The following is a 20,951-nucleotide window of genomic DNA, read 5'->3' as shown; positions in this document are numbered from 1 at the left end:
ATGCGTATGTGTGGCTTCTCCTGTAATTAGAATATACAGCTACGGAAACAATGGGGTGGAAGTGGGATCATACCTTTCACGATTAAGTCTAATGTGTTTATTACTCATCAAATTATTGCTTCTCCTCTCCATGACTTGGGGCTCTGCTGACTTGGCATTTGGGGATCCAAGAGATAACTGCTTCTATAAGAAGACAAAGCAATGTTTCCACTGCTGGTCATTTGGGGCTCTTATACGACAGGCAAAAAAAAAAAGAAGGTCATAATGTTGACTGGGATGACTGATCCTGAATAATCTTGATCATCGTGGGAAAGAAGTTTGCTGCTTCAAAATGGGGATGGGGAAATCTTTTTAAAATTTTGATATAGAGTCTCACTCTCTCACCCAGGGTGGAGTGCAGTGGCACCTTCATGGCTCACTGTAGCCTTGACCTCAGGATAGGAAAATCTTAATAGAACTCAGGTCTGCTATTCTAGAGGAGGTCTTAAACAACCATATCCAATGGAAAAAGTTAATGGAAGACTGCTATATCCCTGTAAGGACAGATTTACCAAGGATGTAATTCTTATGAGCTGAGTTTGGTAAGAAACTCCAACTTACTGAGTTCTTTTGTGAAGGCAAAGGGAACATGACACAAATTATGGAGAGGAAAATTTATGCATATCAACCACAGCCCCATAAGCAATTACAGAATAGAGACTATCACCTCTACCCATATTTCTTTCCTCATTGGGTATATATTTATACATTTTAATGAATTTTAAAATTCTTCATCCCCACTTATACTATTTATATTTGGTATGTAAAAGTGTTTATACAATTTCTTTTTTTCTTTTTAAAAATATCAGGTTTACTGAGGCCTAATTTCTTTTTTTTTAACAGGGTCTCACTCTGTCGCCCAGGCGGGAGTGCAGTGGTACGATCTTGGCTCACTGCAACCTCTGCCTCCTGGGTTCAAACGATTCTTGTACCTCAGTCTCCCAAGTAGCTGGGATTACAGATGCCTGCCACCACGCCTGGCTACTTTTTGTATTTTTAGTAGAAACAGGGTTTCATCATGTTGGCCAGGCTAGTCTTGAACTCCTGACCTCAGGTGATCAGCCTCCCAAAGTGCTGGTATTACAGGCATGAGTCACCGCACCTGGCCAAATTTTTTTCAAATATTTTAAATCGGCAATTGATTGAATCTGAAGATTCAGAACCTCAGAGGGAGACTATGTTGTTCAGAAGACTTACTGATTTGATTAGCTCAAGACATTTTAAAGTATGCATGGTGAAATTTTAATGGTAACCACGAAATAATAAAATTAGAATGTATAATTTCCAAACCAATAGAGAGAAGATACATACAAAAGAAAGAAAAGAAAGGACGAAGGAGGGGGGAAGGAGGGAAGGAGGAAAGGAGGCAGGGAGAGAGGGAGGAAAGGAAGGAAGGAAGGAAGGAAGGAAGAAAGGAAGGAAGGAAGGGCAAAAATCTAAAATGAGACAAGAAATGTGTATATGTGTGTGGTGGGGGGAATATAGTGAAAAGGGGACAAAGCGCAAAGCAAGGTGATGGAAATAAGGCCAAATATATCATAATTACAATAAAGTTGATGACCTAAAAGTGCCTTTTAGGACAGAGATACTTAAATTTGAAATAAAAACAAAGTCCAATAATATACTGTACAATAGGCTCACTTAAAACATAAGTCAACAGAGAGGTTGAAAGTAAAAAGATGAAAAAGACTAATTCAGACAAATACTAACAAAAGAAAGCTGAGGTAGTTATATTAACATTAGAGAAAATGGATTTTAAGACAAAAACATTATTAGGAAGGAAGAAGTTTGTTATATAATTTTAAAAATATGCCAGGGGTTTACAAGTATGCAAAAAATTGGTTAAAAAAATAAAAAAGATTTGAATAACACAATTAATTTGTTTTGTTTTGTTTTGCGTTGTTTTTGGAGGCAGGGTCTCACTCTGTCACCTATGCTGGAGTGCCATGGTGCGATCTCGGCTCACTGCAACCTCTACCTCCTGGGTTCCAGTGATTCTTCCACCTCAGCCTTCCCAGTAGCTGGACTACAGGCATGTGCCACCATGCTTAGCTAATTTTTGTATTTTTTGGTAGAGACGGGGTTTTGCTATGTTGGCCAGGCTGGCACGATTAGTTTTTGATCACACAATAGAATACAATAGAACCCCTCATCTAACAATTAGGGAATATTCATTCTTTTCAAGCACATGTGGAACATTTATAAAAATTAAATACCTACTAGTCCATAAAGTGTCAGCAAATTTCAAATAACTGCTATAATAATAACATTCTCTGATGGTACTATAATTAAATGAAATGTTAATAATAAAGAAAAAGGCTGTCTGTGCTGGCTCACACCTGTAATCCCAGCACTTTGGGAGGCTGAGGTGGGCAAATCACCTGAGGTCAGGAGTTCAAGACCAGCCTGGCCAACATGGTGAAACCCTGTCTCTACTAAAAATACAAAAATTAGCCAGGTGTGGTGGTGTATACCTGGAATCCCAGCTATGTGGGAGGCTGAGACACGAGAATCACTTGAATCCAGGAGGTAGAGGGTGCAGTGAGCCAAGATCACACCACTGCATTCCAGCCTGGGTGACAGAGGGAGACTCTGTCTCAAAAAAAAAAAGAAAGAAGAAACTCTCCATGTATTTAGAAATTTAAAAACACACCCCTAAAAATGTCAATACTCCCCAGAGTGATATATAAGCTTAATAAAATTTCTACTAAAATCCCTCAAGGTTTTATGTAGAATACACAAAATGATTCCCAAATTTATGTGAAAAGGCAAAGGAACTAGAATAGCCAAAATAATTTGGAAAAAAGAATAAAGTGAGGGAACCAGTCTTCCCAATTTCAAGAGTTTTATAGAGCTACACCTATCATGACTGTGTGGTACTGGAAGAGGGAGAGATACAGATCAATATAACAGGATAGAGAACTCAGAAATAGACCTACACAAAAATGTCTAACTGATTTTTGACAAAGGTGCAAAAGCAATTCAATGACAAAAAGATAGCCTTTCCAACATATGGCACTGGAGTAGTTGAAGATCCATATGCAAAACAAACAAACAAAAATCCATGAACTTTGAAGTAAGTCTCATACTTTCTACAAATATTAACTCAAAATAGATCACAGACTTAAGTGTAAAGCATAAAACTACAAAACTTAGGAAAAAAAATTGGAGAAAATATTTGAGACCTAGCACTAGCAACGATTTATTAGATTTGACACCAAAACGTAATTCATAAAAGGAGAGATCGATAAATTGGACTCTACAAAAATAAAAAAAACTGTTGCTCTCTCAGAAACCCTGTTGACAAGATAAAAAGAAAGGCTAAAAACTGAAGAAAACCATATATCCAACAAAGGACTAGTATCCAGAATACACTCTCAAAAGAACTCTCAAAACTCAACAGTAAAAAATAATCCAATTAGATGCCAAATGAGCACATATAAAGATGTTTAATATCATTAGCCATTAGGGAAATGCAAATTAAAGCCACAATAAAATATCAGCATATACTCTCTCTAGTTAAAATAAAAAATTTTGACAACATCAAATGCTGGCAAGTATGCAGAGAAACCAAATCATTCATACATTGCTGGTGGGAATGTAAAATAGTAGAGCTGAATTGAAAAACAGATTGGCAGTTTCTTAAAAAAAAAAAACAAACTAAATGAAATATGACTCAACAATTACACCCCTAGGCATCTATCTCAGAGAAATAAAGACTTATATTCACCTAGTAACTTGTATATGAATATTCATAGCAGCTTTATCTGTAAATCCTTAAACTAGAAACAACTCAGATGTTCTTCAGTGGGTGAATAAAGAGTGGTACATCCATATTATGGATTATTCCTTAGCAATAGTAACAAATTATTGATAAAGGCAATAATCTGGATAAACCTCCAGGGAATGATGCTGAGTGAAAAAAAATCCCAAAAGGTTATATATTGCAAGGTTCCATTTACACAATTCTTGAAATAACAAAATTATAGAAATAGAGAACAGATTAGTGGTTGCCAGGGCTTAAGACAGTTATAGGAAGGAAATGCAAGTGGCTGTAAAAGAACAACACAAGAAGAGATCCTTGTGGTGATGGAATTGTTCTGTATCTTGACTGCATTAATGTCAATAAGATTGGAGCTGCATTTAGAATGGTGGAGTAGGGATTGCCAAAAACTGATTTCTCCAGAAAAGCAATGAGAGCACTGGCAAAAAAATTATTAAAATCAGTATTTTTAGAACTCTGAAAATTAACCAAAGGCTCACAAAAGTCTGAGGAGTATTTTCTCTCTCTCTCTCTCTCTCACACACACACACACATACAAATGGCTAAATCTCATAAGAAGAGCAAGCTTGATGGCATTTTAACTTGTCCTATTGCCATCCCTCTTTCTGCAGTTCCACAGTAGCCTTGGAAACCAACAATCTTCAATCATGGTAATCCTGAAAATCAGCAACCTAGCAGTCACTGAAGGGGGCAGAATGGGCTTGGAGTTCCCCTAAATGCTCATCTTCCGTGAGTTAATCTTTGACTTGTCTGGCAGTTTCCCAGAAACCACAGGGGCTCTCAGGGTTGGTCTTTATTGGAACTGACTCAGGGTTAATTCACTGTGAACAGCCTTTTCTTTGGAGTATTTATTGAAAACGATTAGTGGCAACTGTTTAACATCTCGGGTGCCTGAGGTGATAACAGTTGCGGGAAGAAAAGATTATAAGGAAAAACTGAGGAATAAGATTTTTTTTTTTGAGATGGAGTCTTGCTCTGTTGCCCAGGCTAGAGTGCAGTGGCACGATCTCTGCTCACTGCAAACCTCTGCCTCCTGAGTTCAAGTGATTCTCCTGCCTCAGCCTCCTGAGTAGCTGGGATTACAGGCATGCACCACCATACTCAGCTAATTACTGTATTTTTAGTAGAGACAGGGTTTCGCTATGTTGACCAGGCTGATCTCGAACTCCTGGCCTCAAATTATCTGCCCACCTTGGCTTCCCAAAGTGCTGAGATTACAAGCATGAGCCACTGGGCCCAGCTGGATTAAGAAATTTATAAGTGTGTTTGGAAAACTTAATCAGATTCCTGGAAATGTAGACAACCACATGCATATACAGGTGACCACACGCATGTACAGGCTGTATTCCTGCCCAGAACTATGTGTACCCAGGAAAGGTTTGAGAAGACCTTAATCTCTAACCACTGGCAGACCTTGAGGTTCTGCACAAGCAGAAGTAAAGACTAAAGCAGAATTGTCTAGTGTGTGGTAGAGCTTTATGGATATATCCCAACACACACAGAGACCTTTGGCAAAGGCTGGGAGACTTATCAATTCAAAGCATTTAAGAAAATATCTGTCCATTTATTACCTGATCACTAAGCTAAACAAGCAGAGGCTATAGTGGCCAAACGTTATAAAGAACACAGACTTTACAGAATTAATTTAGGAAAGTAACTAGACAAACAGAAGCAAGAGCAATTGCAACAGTAAATTCTGGGGAGGAGGGGGAATCTGATTTCCAGAGTTGTCACATTTTATTATTTAAAACATCCAGTTTTAAATAAAAGTGTATGAGATATGCAAAGAAACAGGAAAAATAACCTATACACAGTGAGGGCTGGGTCAGGGGAAGCAATGAATAGAAACTGTCAGGAAGCCCTGATGTTGGATTTAGTAGACAAAGACTTTAAATAGGATAGTATAAAGATGTTTAATTAAAGAAAACTGTATCTAGAGAACTAAAGAAGAGCATGAGAATAATGTCTCACTATAAAGAAAATATTGATAAAAAGATAAAACTATAAACGAGGACCAAGCAGAAATTCCAGAGCTGAAAAGTACAATAACTGAAATGAAAAATTCACTAGAAGAGCTCAATAGTAGATTCAAGCTAGCAGAAAGAAGTATTAGCAAACTGGAAGAAAGGTCAATTGAGATGCCCCAATATGAAAAACAGAGAGAAAAAGAATAAAGAAAATGAACAGAACTTCAGAGATCTGTGAAACACCATGAAGTGTACTATCATACATATAAAGGAAATCAAAGAAGCACAGGAGAGTGACCTAAAAATAATACTGGAAAAAAAAAAGGCCCAAACTCCCCAAATTTGTGAAAAACATGACACATTTAAGAAGTTCAGCAAACTCAAAATAAGATAAACTCAAAAAGATTTGCCCCTAGACACATTATAGTCAAACTGTTGAAAGCAAAGGACAAAGGGAATCTTGAAAGCAGTGACAGAGAAGTAATTCATCACATATAACGGATCCTTGGTAAAACTAACAGCTGATTTCTCATTAATGTCAATATCTTGATTGTGATATTTTCTATAGTTTTACAATTAGGAGAAATTTTACAAATTGGGAGAAACTGGGTAAAGTGTACATAGGATCTCTTTCTATTATTTCTTACAGTTGCATGTGAATCTATAATTATCTCAAAATTTAATTTAACATACTCCTGAAACAATACTTGAGTCCAAGATGAAACTGTAATAAAAGTGTAAAAATTATTTAGAAGTGAACAATATTAAAAATACTAAGTATCAGCACTTGGGAAACAAAATAGTAGTGGTAATTCAAGGTAAACTTAAATAGTCTTGTATGCTTATATTGGAAATTAAATCCTGAAAATGACATAATTAAGCACCCAACTGATGACAGTAGAAAATAAAGAATGAACTCAAAGAAAGTAAAAGGAAGCATATAAAAATTATTAAAGCAACAATCAAGAACATACAATAGCCAGGCACAGTAGTGTATACCTGTAGTCCTGACTACTTGGGAGGCTGAGGCAAGAGGATCATTGGAGCCCAGAAATTTGAGTCCAGTCTGGATAACACAGTGAGATACTATCTATAAAAACAAAATAAAATGGTATTTTAAAAAATAATTTTAAAAAGTACGATAGAGGGGATCAATACCAAAAGCTTGTTATATAGGGAAGAAACTAATAAAATTGACAAACTACAGGGGGCAGGGGGAGGGGAGAAGAGAGAGGGAGAAAAAAATATTAGTAATGCAGAGGGGGCATAACTACAGATGAACCATAGATGAAAAAAAAAAAAGTTTTTAAAACTTAGATGAACAAAATCTTAGGAAAACATACTTCAAGAAGAAATAAGTCCTATGACGAGTAAAGAAATTGAAGTTAGTAAGAATTTTCTTACAATGAAGCCATCAAGATTACATAATTTATATGATCCGAATGTCCCCTAAAACTCATGTTGTTTCATGTTGAAGCAGTCTCACCAATATAATAGTATTAAGAGGTAGGTAATTCGTCTGTGTCAAAACAGGGAGGATAATAAAACAAAGAGGTAACCCCTTTAGCTAATGATTAATTCATGAAGTGGAGTCCTCATGAATGAGATTAGTGACTTTATAAAAGGGCCCAAAGAACTAGTCAGTTCCTTTTGCCCTTTCATCTCTTCTGCCATGTGAGGACATAGTGTTCATCCCCTGAAGGAGGCAACAACAAGGCGCTAACTTGAAAGCAGAGACTAGGTCCTCATCAGACACCAAACCTGCTGGCACCTTGATCTTGGACTTTCCAGCTTTCAGAACTGTGAGAAAATAAATTTCTTTTCTTCGTAAATTATCCAGTGTCAGGTATTTTGTTACAGCAGCAGAAACGCAGTAAGACAGTGAATTCTACCAACTTTTTAAGAAACAGTTTATTCCAATCTTATAAAAACTCTTACAGAAAATAGAAAAAGAGAAAATAAGCCCAACTCACTTATGAGGTAAAAGACAATCTCACTCTGGAGCCTATATGTAAAAATATTAAAGTATTAGCAAACCAAATCAGTGAGATATTTTAAAAAGGTAATATATAATGACAAAGTCAGGCTAATCCAGGGATGCAAGAATGGTTTAATATATATTATATATTTTTTGTAAGCAGAATTTTCCATTGCTAAGAGAATGGTTTAATATTAGAGAAACAATTCTTCACATTACAGATTAAAGGAGTACTTGATATGGAAAAAAACAAACTCAGTTTCTCCTACTATATCCTTACAACACAGAACACTTCTGTGACTCCAGATGTGCGGGGGTTTATACCCACACATCAAGCAAGCAATCAGTTCTGCAGCAGATAACATCTGAGTGTCTTTTAGTTCTATTTGATTCTGACATTATCTACCTGGAGTTCTCTACCCATAGGTTGAGAGATCAGTCCTACAAGACTCCTCTCCTTTGGATGCAAGTTACAAGCATAGATTGTGCTTACACTGTGCAACCTGAGTTTCTGACCAATTGGCTGTAAATTGAGGGTTCCCATGACTCCCTCCTAGGGTTTGATTAATTTGCTAGAACAGCTCACTCAGCTCAGGGAAACACTTTACTTACATTTATCCATTTATTACAAAAGATATTACAAAGGATATAGATAACAGCCAGATGAAAGAGATGCATAGGATGAGGTATGAGAGAAGGAGCATGGAGCTTCCATGCTCTCTCCAGGCCTGCCAATTTCCAGGAATCCTATCTGGAAGCTCTCTAAACCCAGTCCTCTTGGGTTTTTATGGAAGCTTCATTACATACACATGACTGATTAAATCATTAGCCATTGGTGATCAACTTGAGCTTCAGCTTCTCTCCCCTCCTCGGATGTTGGGAGGTGGGCTAAATATCCCAATTCTCTAATAATTCCTTGGTCTTTCCTGTGACCAGCTCCCATTCTGAAGCTACCTATGAGCTGACAGCCACTAGTCATCTCACTAGCATACAAAGCATCCCCTTATCAATTATGATTATAACCCCCTTATCATGAAATCCCCTCCAGAGATTTCAAGGGTTTTAGGGGCTGTATGTCAGGAAACAAGAATAAAGACCAAATATATACTTCACAATATCACAAGGAGAAAACCAATTATTATCTCAATAGATGCAGAGAAAGCATTTTGTGATGATAAAACAATTAAAAGTAGAAACGATTTTCCTTAATTTATTAAAGAGTATCTAACATACCTTTATAGAAAACATCATTCTTGATAGGGAAATGTCAGAAGCATTCCTCTTAACTATGTAATCAGGGCTGGGCATGGTGGGAAGCTGAGGCAGGAGGATTGCTTGAGCCCAGGAGTTCAAAACCAGACTGGGCAACATAGTGAGACCCTGTCTCTACAAAAAATACACAAATTTAGGCAGGTGTGGTGGCATGCACTTGTAGTCCCAGCTACTCAGGTCGCTGAGGTGGGAGGATTGCTTGAGCCCAGGAGTTCAAGGCTGCAATGAGCTGTGATCACACCAGTGCACTCCAGCCTGGGTGGCAGAGCAAGATGCTGTCTCAAATAAATAAATAAATAAAATAAATAACAAGATAAAGATTTATACTATCACTTTTTCTATCCAAAACTGTGCTAAAAGTTGGAGTGGGGTGGTGGAGACAGAGACAAAGACACAGACAGAGACAGAGAGAGAGAGAAATGATACAATATACATCCAGTGGACCCCAGTCTCTGGCTGGTCCCTTTAGATCCAGGCACCAGGCCTGCCTGCCCACTGATTCAGACACTAGGCCATGCTGTCCAGGGACTCCAGCAATAAGCCTTCTCATAGACCCCACCAGCTGGCCTGCCCAGAATCTCTGGATAAGCTGACTGGTGAAGGGCTTTCCTTGCTGAAGCCAGTGTGCAAAGACTGGAAGAGACGACTACTTTTTCAAATACACAGACATCAACACAAGGCAATGAGGATCAAGAATAATCAGGAAAACATGACACCACCACCGAAGGAACAAAATAAAGCACAGTAACTAACTCTAAAGAAACAGATCTATGAACTGCCTGACAAGAAATTAAAAATAATAATTTTAAAGTAGATCAGTGAGCTACAAGAGAACACAGACAACTAAGCAAAATCAGGAAAACAAGACATAAAGAAAATGAGTGAGATGTTCAACAGAGATAGAAACCATAAAAAGAACCAAACAAATTCTGGAGCTGAAACACACAATGACTGAACTGAAAAAATTCCATAGACACCTTCAATAGCAGATTCCATCAAACAGAAGAAAAAAACCTGTGAGCTCAAAAACAGGCATCTGAAATTATTTAGCCAGGGAAACAAAAAGAAAAAATAGTGGAAAAGAATGAAGAAAGCCCATGGGACTTGTGGGATACCATCCAGTGAACCAATGTATGTATTATGGGATTCCCAGAAGAAGAGAAAGATAAAGGGACAGAAATAATATTTCAAGAAATAATGAGAGAGAGCTTCCCAAATCTGGAGAAGGAAACGAACATCCAGGTCCATTAATTCCCCCCAAAACCCAAATAGTTAAAGAGATTTTTACCAAGACACATTGTACTCCAATTCCCAAAGAGAGAATTTTGAAAGGAGCAAAAGAAAAAGACTTGTCACATCCAAAGAAACTCCATAACACTATGAGTGAATTTCCCAGCAGAAACCCTGTAGGCTAGGAAAGACTAAGATGATATATTCAAAGTGCTGAAAGAAAACAACAACAATAAAAACTGCCAACTCCAGCAAAGCTATTCTTCACAAATCAAGGAGATATAAAGACTTTCCCAGACAAACAAAAGCTGAGGGAGTTCATCACCACTAGACCTGCCTTACAAATGCTAAGGAAAGTTCTTCAAAGTGAAACAAAAGGACATAGTCAAAGATATATCTGCACTCCACTATTCACTGCCACACTACTGACAATAGCCAAGATTTGAAATCAAAGTTTCCATCAATGGATAAATGGACAAAGAAAATGTGATAAACACACACAGTGAAATATTATTCAGCCTTAAACAGAAGGAAATCCACCAGGAATGGTGGTGGCTCATGCCTGTAATCCCAGCAGTTTGGGAAGCTGAAGTGGGAGGACTGCTTGAGCTCAGGAGTTTGAGTTCAGTCTTGGCAACCTAGTGAGACCTCATCTGTACAAAAAATTAAAAAAAAAATAGCCAGGTGTTGTGGCTCACACCCGTAGTCTTAATTACTTGAGAGGCTGAGGTGGGAGGATCACTTGAGCCTAGGAGATGAATCCAGCCTGGGCAACATAGTAAGACATTGTCTCTAAAAAAATTTAAAGAAGGAAATGCTGTCATTTGTGACAACATGGATGAACCTTGTAGGGTCCCCAGTTTCCCCTTTCTTTCTTTGTTCTGACTCAGAGACAGAGTGCCTTGACCATTCTATGGCCTGGCCAGCTGCATATTTTCTCGTACGGGCTTGAACCCAAGCTGGGACCTTGAACGTCTCCATGAACTGATATATTTGTTTAGGTTGTTGTCCAAAACACTGAAACATCAACAAATTGCTAAATATGTAGAAAATAGCCTTGGCCCTGAGCTAAACTCCTTAAACCCCCATATAAGCTTTATAACCCAACCTCTTTGTTGACATACCTAGGTAGAACATCTTTTTTCTCACTGTCCATCATGAGGACTGCTGATGCACTCTGCACGTAAGTTCCCCTGATTAGTGCTTTAGACTGATCATTTTGGCATTTAATGCTTCTTTCTTTGGAATCCCTACTCTCTCCATGTCAGGATGGTTTGGTCAGTCCCTTGCAAGAACTTCTCTGCTGCCACTTTTGTGGGAACTTCAGCACTGGACTTGACTAGATAGAACAAATGTGGAGGACATTATGCTAAGTGAAATAAGCCCGAGACAGGCTTGTGGTAATCATTTCACAATGTATACAAATATCAAAACACCATATTGTATACCTTAAATATGTACAATTTTTACTTCTCATGTCTCAGTAAAGCTGGGGGGAAAAAGAAATTAAAGGTCTAATGTTTGAAAGAGAGGACTGAAACTATTATTCACAGATATATAATTCTATAGAGAAAACTCTTAACTTGCCAAATTATCAGAAACAATAAAGGTTAGCAACGTGGCTAAATACAAAATGAATATGCAAAAATAAATCATATTTTCAATACAACTAACAGGAGAAAATTTAAGATACTACTTACAGGCAGTAGTGGCAATGATCAGGCTGGATAAAATTTGCTTTCTAGCTTCCTCCTCCAGTCTTCTGTCAATTCTGTGAGCCCTCCTTAAACCCTAGAATTTCCAATAAATTCTTTTTGTGCTTGAGGCACAAAAAGGTTGAATTAATTAAAAAAAATTTTTTTTCTTAGAGTCTTGCACTGTCACCGAGGTTGGAGTGCAGTGGCGTGATTTTGGTTCACTGCAACCTTGCCTCCTGGGTTCATGCAATTCTCATGTCTGAGCCTCTCGAATAGCTGGAATTACAGGCACCCACTACTATGCCCTTCTAATGTTTTGTATTTTTAGTAGAGATGGCGTTTTGCCATGCTGGCCAGGCTGGTCTCGAACTCCTGACCTCAAAAGATCTGCCTGCCTCAGCCTCCCAAAGTGCTGGGATTACAGGAGTGGGCCACTGAGCCCAGCCTTGACCCCACCTTTCAAAAAAAAATTAGATCAGTTGAATTATTTTTTTTTTACTTGCAAGCACACATCCTGTAACTACACTATTTGATGTTTTATTTATTTATTTTATTTAGGGTTTTATTTTATCTGAGACAAGGCCTAACTCTGTCACCCAAGCTGGAGTGCAGTGGTGCCATCATGGCTCACTGTAGCCTCAACCTCCTGGACTCAATCGATCCTCCCACTTTAGCCTCCCAAGTAGCTGGGACTGCAGGTGGATGCCACCATGCCTGCCTAATTTTTGTATTTTTTTTGCAGAGACAAGGTTTCACCATGTTGCCCAGGTTGGTCTCGAACTCCTAGGCTCAGTGCAATCCAAAGCACTAGGATTACAGGCATGAGCCACTGCACTCAACCTTATTATTTTAATGAGATATTTGGATTAAAATATGTGTGTTGGGGTCCCCAAGATTGCCCCCAAGTCCAGTGATTTTCTAGAAGGAATCACTGGACTCAGTGTACAGCTGTACTCATGACTGTGACACACTGAAAGGATACAGAGCAAAATCAGTAAAGGGAAAATACACAGGGAGTGAAGTCCAGAGGAAACCAGGCCCAGGCTTTCATGAATCCTCTCGCAGTGGAGTCACTCTTATCGGTTAGAGTGGTGGAGAACATGCCTACAATCCAAGTCTCCAGATGCCAACTATGTGCCTGGTCTGGTTACCATCCTTGAAGGATCTGCTTACAAGATTGGCTCACTGTAACCTTGAACTCTTGACTCAAGTGATCCTCCCACCTCAGCCTCCTGAGAAAACTGAGACTGCAGGCATGCACTACCAGGCCTGGCTAATTAAAAACAAAAAAAAGAAAATTAGAGATAGGGTCTTGCTATGGTGCCCAGTCTGGTTTCAAACTCCTGGCCTCAAGTGATCCTTCCACCTCGGCCTCACAAAGTGCTGAGATTACAGCATGAGCCACTGCACCCAGTCTATATTTCTTTTTCATGTGTGATATGGTCTGGCTGTGCCCCCACTCAAATCTAATCATGTAGTTCTCATAATCCCCATGTGTCATGGGAGGGACCCAGTGGGAGGTAACTGAATCATCGGGTAGTTACCCTCATGCTGTTCTTGTGATAGTGAGTGAGTTATCATGGTACCTGATGGTTTTATATGGGGCTTTTGCCCCTTTTGTCCATTCTACTTATTGCTGCTGCCATGTGAAGAAGGATGTGTTTGCTTCCCCTTCTGCCATGATTGCAAGTTTCCTGAGGCCTCCCCAGCCATGCTGAACTGTGAGTCAATTAAACCTCTTTCCTTTATAAATTATCCAGTCTTGGGCAGTTCTTCACAGCAGCATGAGAACAGACTAAAACAATATGAGTTATCTTTCTTGGAATTAGTAATTCTCTGATTTAAAATTTTTATTTTCTATGTATACATTATTAAATCCATCCAGAAACTCTTCATCAATATTGAAAAACTTCCTCTCATATGGTCAAATGTATGTGTTAATCTATCCATTCCGATTGTTTCTGGAGTCCTTTGTCTTCTTACTCCAATGGCTTCACTTTAGACCTGCCACACAATTCTCTTCCTTGAATTTCCCTTCATCATAATCCATAATCCTGGGGATATCTTTTGCTTCTTTCTTATACTGAATCCTGTATTAGTCCATTCTCACATTGCTATAAAGAAATACCTGAAACTGGTTAATTTTATATATATGTGTGTGTGTGTGTGTGTGTGTGTGTATACATATGAGGTTTAATTGGCTCACAGTTCTGTAGGCTATACAGGAAACATGGTGGCACCTGCTTCTGGGGAGGCCTCAGGAAACTTACAATCCTGGAGGAAGGCAAAGGGGAAGCCCACACTATATACGGCTGGAGCAGGAGGAAGGGTGGAAGCAGGAGCCACACATTTTTAAACAACCAGATCTCATGAGAACTCATTATTGTGATGATAGTAACAAGGGGAAGCAGAAAATCTGTCCCCATGGTCCAATCACCTCCCACCCAGGCCCCACCTCCAACACTGGAGATTACAATTTGACATGAGATTTCGGCAGGGACTCAGATCCAAAGCCATTTCCTGGATCCCATGTATTTTACTTTTCTTGTTTTTTTTTTCTACCTCATTTTTTGTGAAAAATGTCATGCAGTTATTTCCTGAGAAAGCATAGATAAATGTGAAATCTTGAATGTTTGAAAATGTCTATACTATTCTCACACTTGATATTTTGGCTGGGCATATACTTTTCTATTGAAAACATTGTTTCTCAGCATTTGAAAGAGTTTTTTTAATTGCCTTATAGCTTCTTGATACCATTCTGATTCCTAGTTCTTTGTATCTGACCTGCTTTCTCTCTCCAAAAACTTTTTGGATTCTTTCCTTTTCTATCACTAGTGTTCTTGGTTTAGATATTTTTGCATTTATTGTACCAGAGCACTGGGGGATGCTTTCATTCTGGAAACTCACCACCTTCATTTCTGGGAAAAATTCTCATCTCTTTCTAGAACTACTGTAAATGGAATGTTGAGCTTCTTAAATTCATCTTCAAATTCTCTTTTTTATTCTCTTTTCTGTCCTATTTTCCATCTCCTTTTCTCTCTGGGAGACTTGTTAAACCTCACCTTCTAACTCTTCCATTACAGACTTTAAAATTTTTTCACATTTTTAATATTCAAGATTTGCTCTTTTCTGACTCCTTTTCTGTCCTTTCTTCCTGCTTTCTTCCCTTTCTCTCTCTCTCTCCCCTCCCCTTGCTGTCTTTATTTCTTTAAGAGGAGGTCTCTGTCACCCAGGCCAGAGTGCAGTGGTGCAACCTTGGCTCACTGCAGCCTCAACCTCCTGGACTGAAGCAATCCTCCCGCCTCAGCCTCCCAACTAGCTGGGACCACAGGCACATGCCACCACACCTGGCTATTTTTTTTTTTTCTTTGTAGAGACGAGGTTTCTCTATGTTGCCCATGCTGATCTTGAACTCCTGGGCTCAACTGAGCCACTCACCTCGGCCTCCCAAAGTGCTGGGATTACAGGTTTGAGCCACAGAGCCTGGCCTCCCCATCTTTTTTTTTTTTTTGAGATGGAGTCTTCCTTTGTTGCCCAGGCTGGAGTGCAGTGGCACTCTCTCTGCTCACTGCAACCTCTGCCTCCCTGGTTCAAGCAATTCTCCTAAGTAGTTGGGATTACAGGTGCCTGCTAAGTAGTTGGGATTACAGGTGCCTGCCACCATGCCAAGCTAATTTTTTTGTATTTTTATTAGATATGAGATTTTGCCATTTTGACCAGGCTGGTCTCGAACTCCTGATCTCAGGTGATCCACCCACCTTGGTGTCCCAAAGTGCTGGGATTACAGGTGTGAGCCACTACGCCCAGCACTTTTTTTTTTTTTTTTTTTTTTTTTTTTTTAATGAAGACAGGGTATTTCTATGTCACCTAGACTGGTTTTAAATTCCTGGCCTCAAGCGATTCTCCCACCCTGGCCTCCCAAAGTGCTGGGATTACAGGTGTGAGCCACTACGCCCAGCACCTTTTTTTTTTTTTTTTTTTTTTTTTTTTAAATGAAGACAGGGTATTTCTATGTCACCTAGACTGGTTTTAAATTCCTGGCCTCAAGCGATTATCCCACCCTGGCCTCCCAAAGTGCTGGGATTACTAGGCATGAGCCATTAGCCCTAGCCAGCTACTCTTTGAGGCTCATAGAGATTTTTGTTTGTTTTCTTTGGTTCTCTATATTTTCTGTTTTCCCTGTTCTTTTTTCTTGGATTCTGACCTTCATGATACTTTCCTCATATATCTGTTGGTTTTTGATTGTTTATTCAACGTTGAGGTAATTTTTTTAAAAGCTGTTTAAAACTCTGTGTGTTGGGGTAGGGGTGGGGAATGTTTGATACCAGGTGAGCTTCAGCATAAGGCAAAAGGTGACAGGCTGGATGTTTTAGTGAAGATGTTCCATCACCAGTATTCATAAATAGGTCTTTTCTCCATCTTCAGAGAGGAATCACGGAATTCTCTAACATTCTGTAATCCATTGCTTCTCAAACCTGAATACGCACATGAATCATGTAGGGAGATCTTAAAATGCAGATTCTGGTTTGGTAGGTCTAGAGTGGGCCCTAAAATTCCACATCTTTAACCAACTCCCAGGAGATGTCAATACTATTGGTTCTTGGACAATAATCTAAGTAGCAAGGTTCTGGCTGTGGATGGTGGCTCATGTCTATAATCCCAGCATGTTAGAAGGCCAAGTTGGGAGCACTGCTTGAGCACAGGAGTTCAAGACCGGCCTAGGCAACAAAGTGAGACCCTGTCTCTTAAAAAAAAAAAAATTATCGAGGCATGATGCTGTGTCCCTGAAGTCCCAGCTACTCAGGAGGCTGAGGTGGGAGGATCGCTTGAGCTTGGGAGGTTGAGGCTGCAGTGAGCTGTGATCACACCACTGCATTCCACCCTGTGCAACACAGCCAGACCCCATCTCAAAAAACAAAAACAAACAGCAGCAAAGTTCTAAAATAAACCTGGCTTCCAGTGTTTTGCAATGTGACTGGGGGAAGAGGCAGGACCCCTAAGAATTTTGATCTATGAAACATTTATTTCAACTAAAAGGATGGACTGACTAGAAATGTTTTCATGGAATTTCCTCTTAGCCCCCTTCTAGACCACCAGATTCCAGTAATTTGTATCAGATTTCCCCTTCCTCATCAGTCTAGGCAAGGAAATGTGATGGTGATGATTGGTGCTGGGGGGAGCATCTTATTATTTAGTATGTAGAGTTTTCCTTTAACTTCCGTTTTCAGTGTGACACTTCATCCCTGTCTTCATTGGTTCCTGGTGGCCCCACGTCTAGTACTTCTTTAGTTCAATTTCTTGAGATAGTAAATCTCATCTGCTGTTCTTTTCCTCCATTCTCTTTGTTCTTGTGAATTTCATTGTCTTGTGGCTTTTATTCTTTACTAACATTATTGAAGTTAGGGGAGGGAGTGGGGACAAATGCATGTGGTCAAGCCAGACATTTTAACCATCCAATCATTAAACTTTTCCAGAAATGTCCCACTCATTGTGGACTACTCTTTCTACAGTGTACAATGTAAATTATAAATTGAATTTAAATTTGCCATCATTTCATTGTTTTCTATTTGTTTCACCTTTACTATATTTCCTTTCCTTTCCTTGACTTCTTTTAGGTTGGTCGAATTTTTTATTCTTTTTTTCCTCTGTACTAGTTTGTGAGTTGCATCCTCATTTTTTCATTCTTTTAATGTTAATGATTAGTCTAAAAATTGCAACAGGTATGCTTTATCAACTTAATTGTGGTAAAACTTATGTAAAATAAAGACAGCTACTCTGTACAGTTTAAGTTTTGGCAAAGGAATATACCTGTTTCTCCACCACTGCAATCAACTTACAGAATGTTTCCATCACTCCACAAAGTTTCCTCATGCCCTTTATAGTCCCTCCTCCCCTCCACATCCAGGAAACCACCAATCTACTATCATTATAGAGCAGTCTGCATTTTCCAGAATTTCATATAAATGGAAACATATATTTTATTACTACAGGTATTCTTGAGTAATCAAAAGCTAATATTAATCCTTTAACTTTACCTTTTTCTCAGAGAGTATTTTAATCCTGGAATTCTCTAAAATCCTCTAATTCACTGCTTCTCAACTTTAATACGTGTATAAATCACTTACAGAAATCCTGCCAAAATGTAGGTTCTACTTTACTATGTGCTATTATTTTTGTGTATTTTCTCTCCCTTCAGTAAAATTATGCCAAGAAGATGGCTACTTTCAGGGTTGGTACTTCTGCTAAAATATGGAATTATATTTTAAGGTGTCCTGGCTTCACTCACAGTTAAGAGTTTAGGATTTAATAGAAATCCTAACTAAAGGTTGAAATGATAAGACATTAGATCAAGTTGAACAATTTATACTTGTCACATACTACTTGCTCTCATGCTTGCTTGGTTTAGCATTCCACTGAGTATATGGCAAAATGTTCTAGCTAGAATTCAACTTCAAAGAGGATAATGCAAGCCATACTGGATAGCTAATTTAAACCACACTGTATCACACTCAAGCCTGACTAGAACTTAAAGCAGGGAAATTGAAGTCATTTCCCAGTTCTAAAAACTATCAGGGTCTCCTGCCCCTTCATGTCTAGCTCCCTACCCAACAGTCTTCATGCTCTGACTTTACCTTACCAGCCTTCTCTCTCATATCCCTCATTTTTGGATCAATGGGTAACTGTTTCCTGAATCAATCTTATGGCATTCCATGTGTTAAAGATAAGACAGCAGACCCCAAATGGAGTCATTCATGCTGAGAGGTTCCATGACACCAAACCAAAATCTGTATTTTACTGTAAGATCTGACCCTTCAAGAAATCAGGAGAGAGATGACAGTCAAATCCCATGAAACCAACAAGATTTCATTTATATTCCTATAAAGAAAAATAGTCTTGACCAATCTGCTATTTGCTCATTGTTCCTGATTCATTTCACTTTTTCCTGCCTATAAAACTCACCTACTTGTTTAGCTCATAGGAGCTCCTTTCTATTTTGTAGACTGGATGTTGCTCAGTTCATAAACAGCTAATAAAAGCCAATTGGATCTTTGGGACTCATCTGTTGAAATTTTATTATTTGATGCATTCTTTCTTTTTGCTCATGCTGGTGGCTCAGCCTGGACCACACTCCCTCCACCATGTTTCTAGCTGACACCTACCGGAGAGCTTTCAGGTGGAGCTCAGATAGCACTTTCTTCACAGAGCCTTCCCTCTTCTCCCAAACGGACGAGCTTACTCCCTTCTCCAAACTTTGCCACTTTGTTGGCATCTCTCTTGAAGTGCTTATATTGCGGCATGTTCCAGTTATAAATACCCTTGCTTTATACTGTGATTAGAATGTAAGTGCCTTCAAGTCTGAAAGCATACTCTTTTCACCTTTGTGGCCTTTACAGGCATAAAATAGAACCTTACCAGCAGCTCACAAATAATAATTGAATAAATAGGTATTTCAGTGTGACCAAAAGAGGTTCCAGAGAACTTGAGCTGATTCCATCATTTCTTCAATCCTCAGGTTCCCACCTCCAATAGGAGCTCCCGAGCGACCCTTTGCTACCTCTTAATTTGCAATGATTGTACCAAACTGTGAAAACCTTCCAAGTTTGAACTTAGATTCTTCTTCAATCTTCTCCTTTATTCTTATGTCCAATCAGACAAAACAGTTGCTTTGTCATCTGATATCTGATTTGACCCTTCCTTTTCCTCTTTCTCTACCACATTTTCCATCATTCTGCTTAATGCCTTTTTATTTTCATAATGCCTAATTACCTATAGTAAATTCTTCCAGGTTTACTGGATCTCCTGTTTTACTTTCTCCAATACATAAAGAGGATAACAACAACATTTTATAGAGTTAGTAAGTTGATAAATAAGATACGGTGTGCATATTGGACCTAGTTTGTACATGTACTATCTCTTTGTAGAATCTTCTCCTGCTCGTGTCCTCTGGTTTCAGGAGTTGATACATGACAAGCAGCATGTCCCTCTGGCCACAGTTATTGGCTCAGGATGGCTGAGAAACTGCAAGATACACTATGCTGATGACATAATTTGAGTCCCTTGACTTGATCTTGTCTATAGCTAGATGCACCCCTGGGCTTTCTGGTTATGAGAGTTGATTTTCTTTATTAAACTCACTTAAGTTGGTTTTCTGCTAAGTGCAACAAAGATCTTTAATAAATGAAGTATGTAAAGCACTAAGCACAGTACCTTGTACATAAGTGTTAGGTATTATTTTTATCATCCCTGTCCCCTTGCCATACCTCCTACCAAATTCAACCTTTTTCTTATCATCTGCCCATACATACAGCTAGGATAATTTCCTTATTATTCCCTGCACATTTTCCCTTTGCCTGGACTGTCCGACAGGACATTTTACACTCTTTTCACCAATTCACATCCATCACGATTTAGAACTTGGCTTAAAGAAATCTCCCATTCTCCAAGAAGCCTTCTTTGAATAATGGTGGCTCCATACTCTTCACTGCCTTATCTATTTTTTCTTGTATGTGTTTTCTACTTATTTCTACTGTTCTGGATCGCACACTACTCAAGGCAAGAAAAAATATATTCTATCTATACTTGTGATCATTAGTCCCTTTCTAGATTGAGATTTTGTCATTATTTTCCTAAGAAACTTGTGCAGTATTAGACACACTCTAAGTGGTCAATGAATATGTTTTAGAAATACATAAATGGAATTAAATCTACAGGGTGTGGTATGTTATTCTATTTAAGATCTGTTGTTAACCTAGCTAAACTTTTCCCATTTTCTAAGCACACTTTACATTATTAAACCATTTTAATTAGTGTAAAAGTATCACAATGATTCCAACCTCAAATATTCCTTCCAACTGTGGTTTCAGAATCCTTTTAGTCAAGTTTCTAAGGAAGGAATATTCTATTAAAAATAATTTAACTATCAGTCAAGGCCTATTTTTTTCTCATCATCCACATGTTATTAATCCAGTGGGTATTGTGTCTGA

At 38.6% G+C, this 20,951-nt stretch overlaps 1 long non-coding RNA gene across 1 annotated transcript; it reads right to left on the bottom strand.

Annotated features, from left to right (window-relative positions):
• Positions 1-820: 820 nt before the first annotated feature.
• LOC144340450 (uncharacterized) lies at positions 821-5,317 on the bottom strand. Its single transcript, XR_013416558.1, has 2 exons — positions 2,631-5,317; positions 821-1,963 (listed from the first exon to the last, which is right to left on the bottom strand). It is a non-coding gene; the product is annotated as an uncharacterized LOC144340450 (long non-coding RNA).
• Between the last annotated feature and the right edge of the window lie 15,634 nt (positions 5,318-20,951).

Source organism: Macaca mulatta, chromosome 4 (assembly GCF_049350105.2).
Source record: "Macaca mulatta isolate MMU2019108-1 chromosome 4, T2T-MMU8v2.0, whole genome shotgun sequence".
NCBI lineage: Eukaryota > Metazoa > Chordata > Mammalia > Primates > Cercopithecidae > Macaca > Macaca mulatta.
Note: the sequence above shows the minus strand (reverse complement) of the source record. Positions and strands in the feature narration are given on the sequence as shown.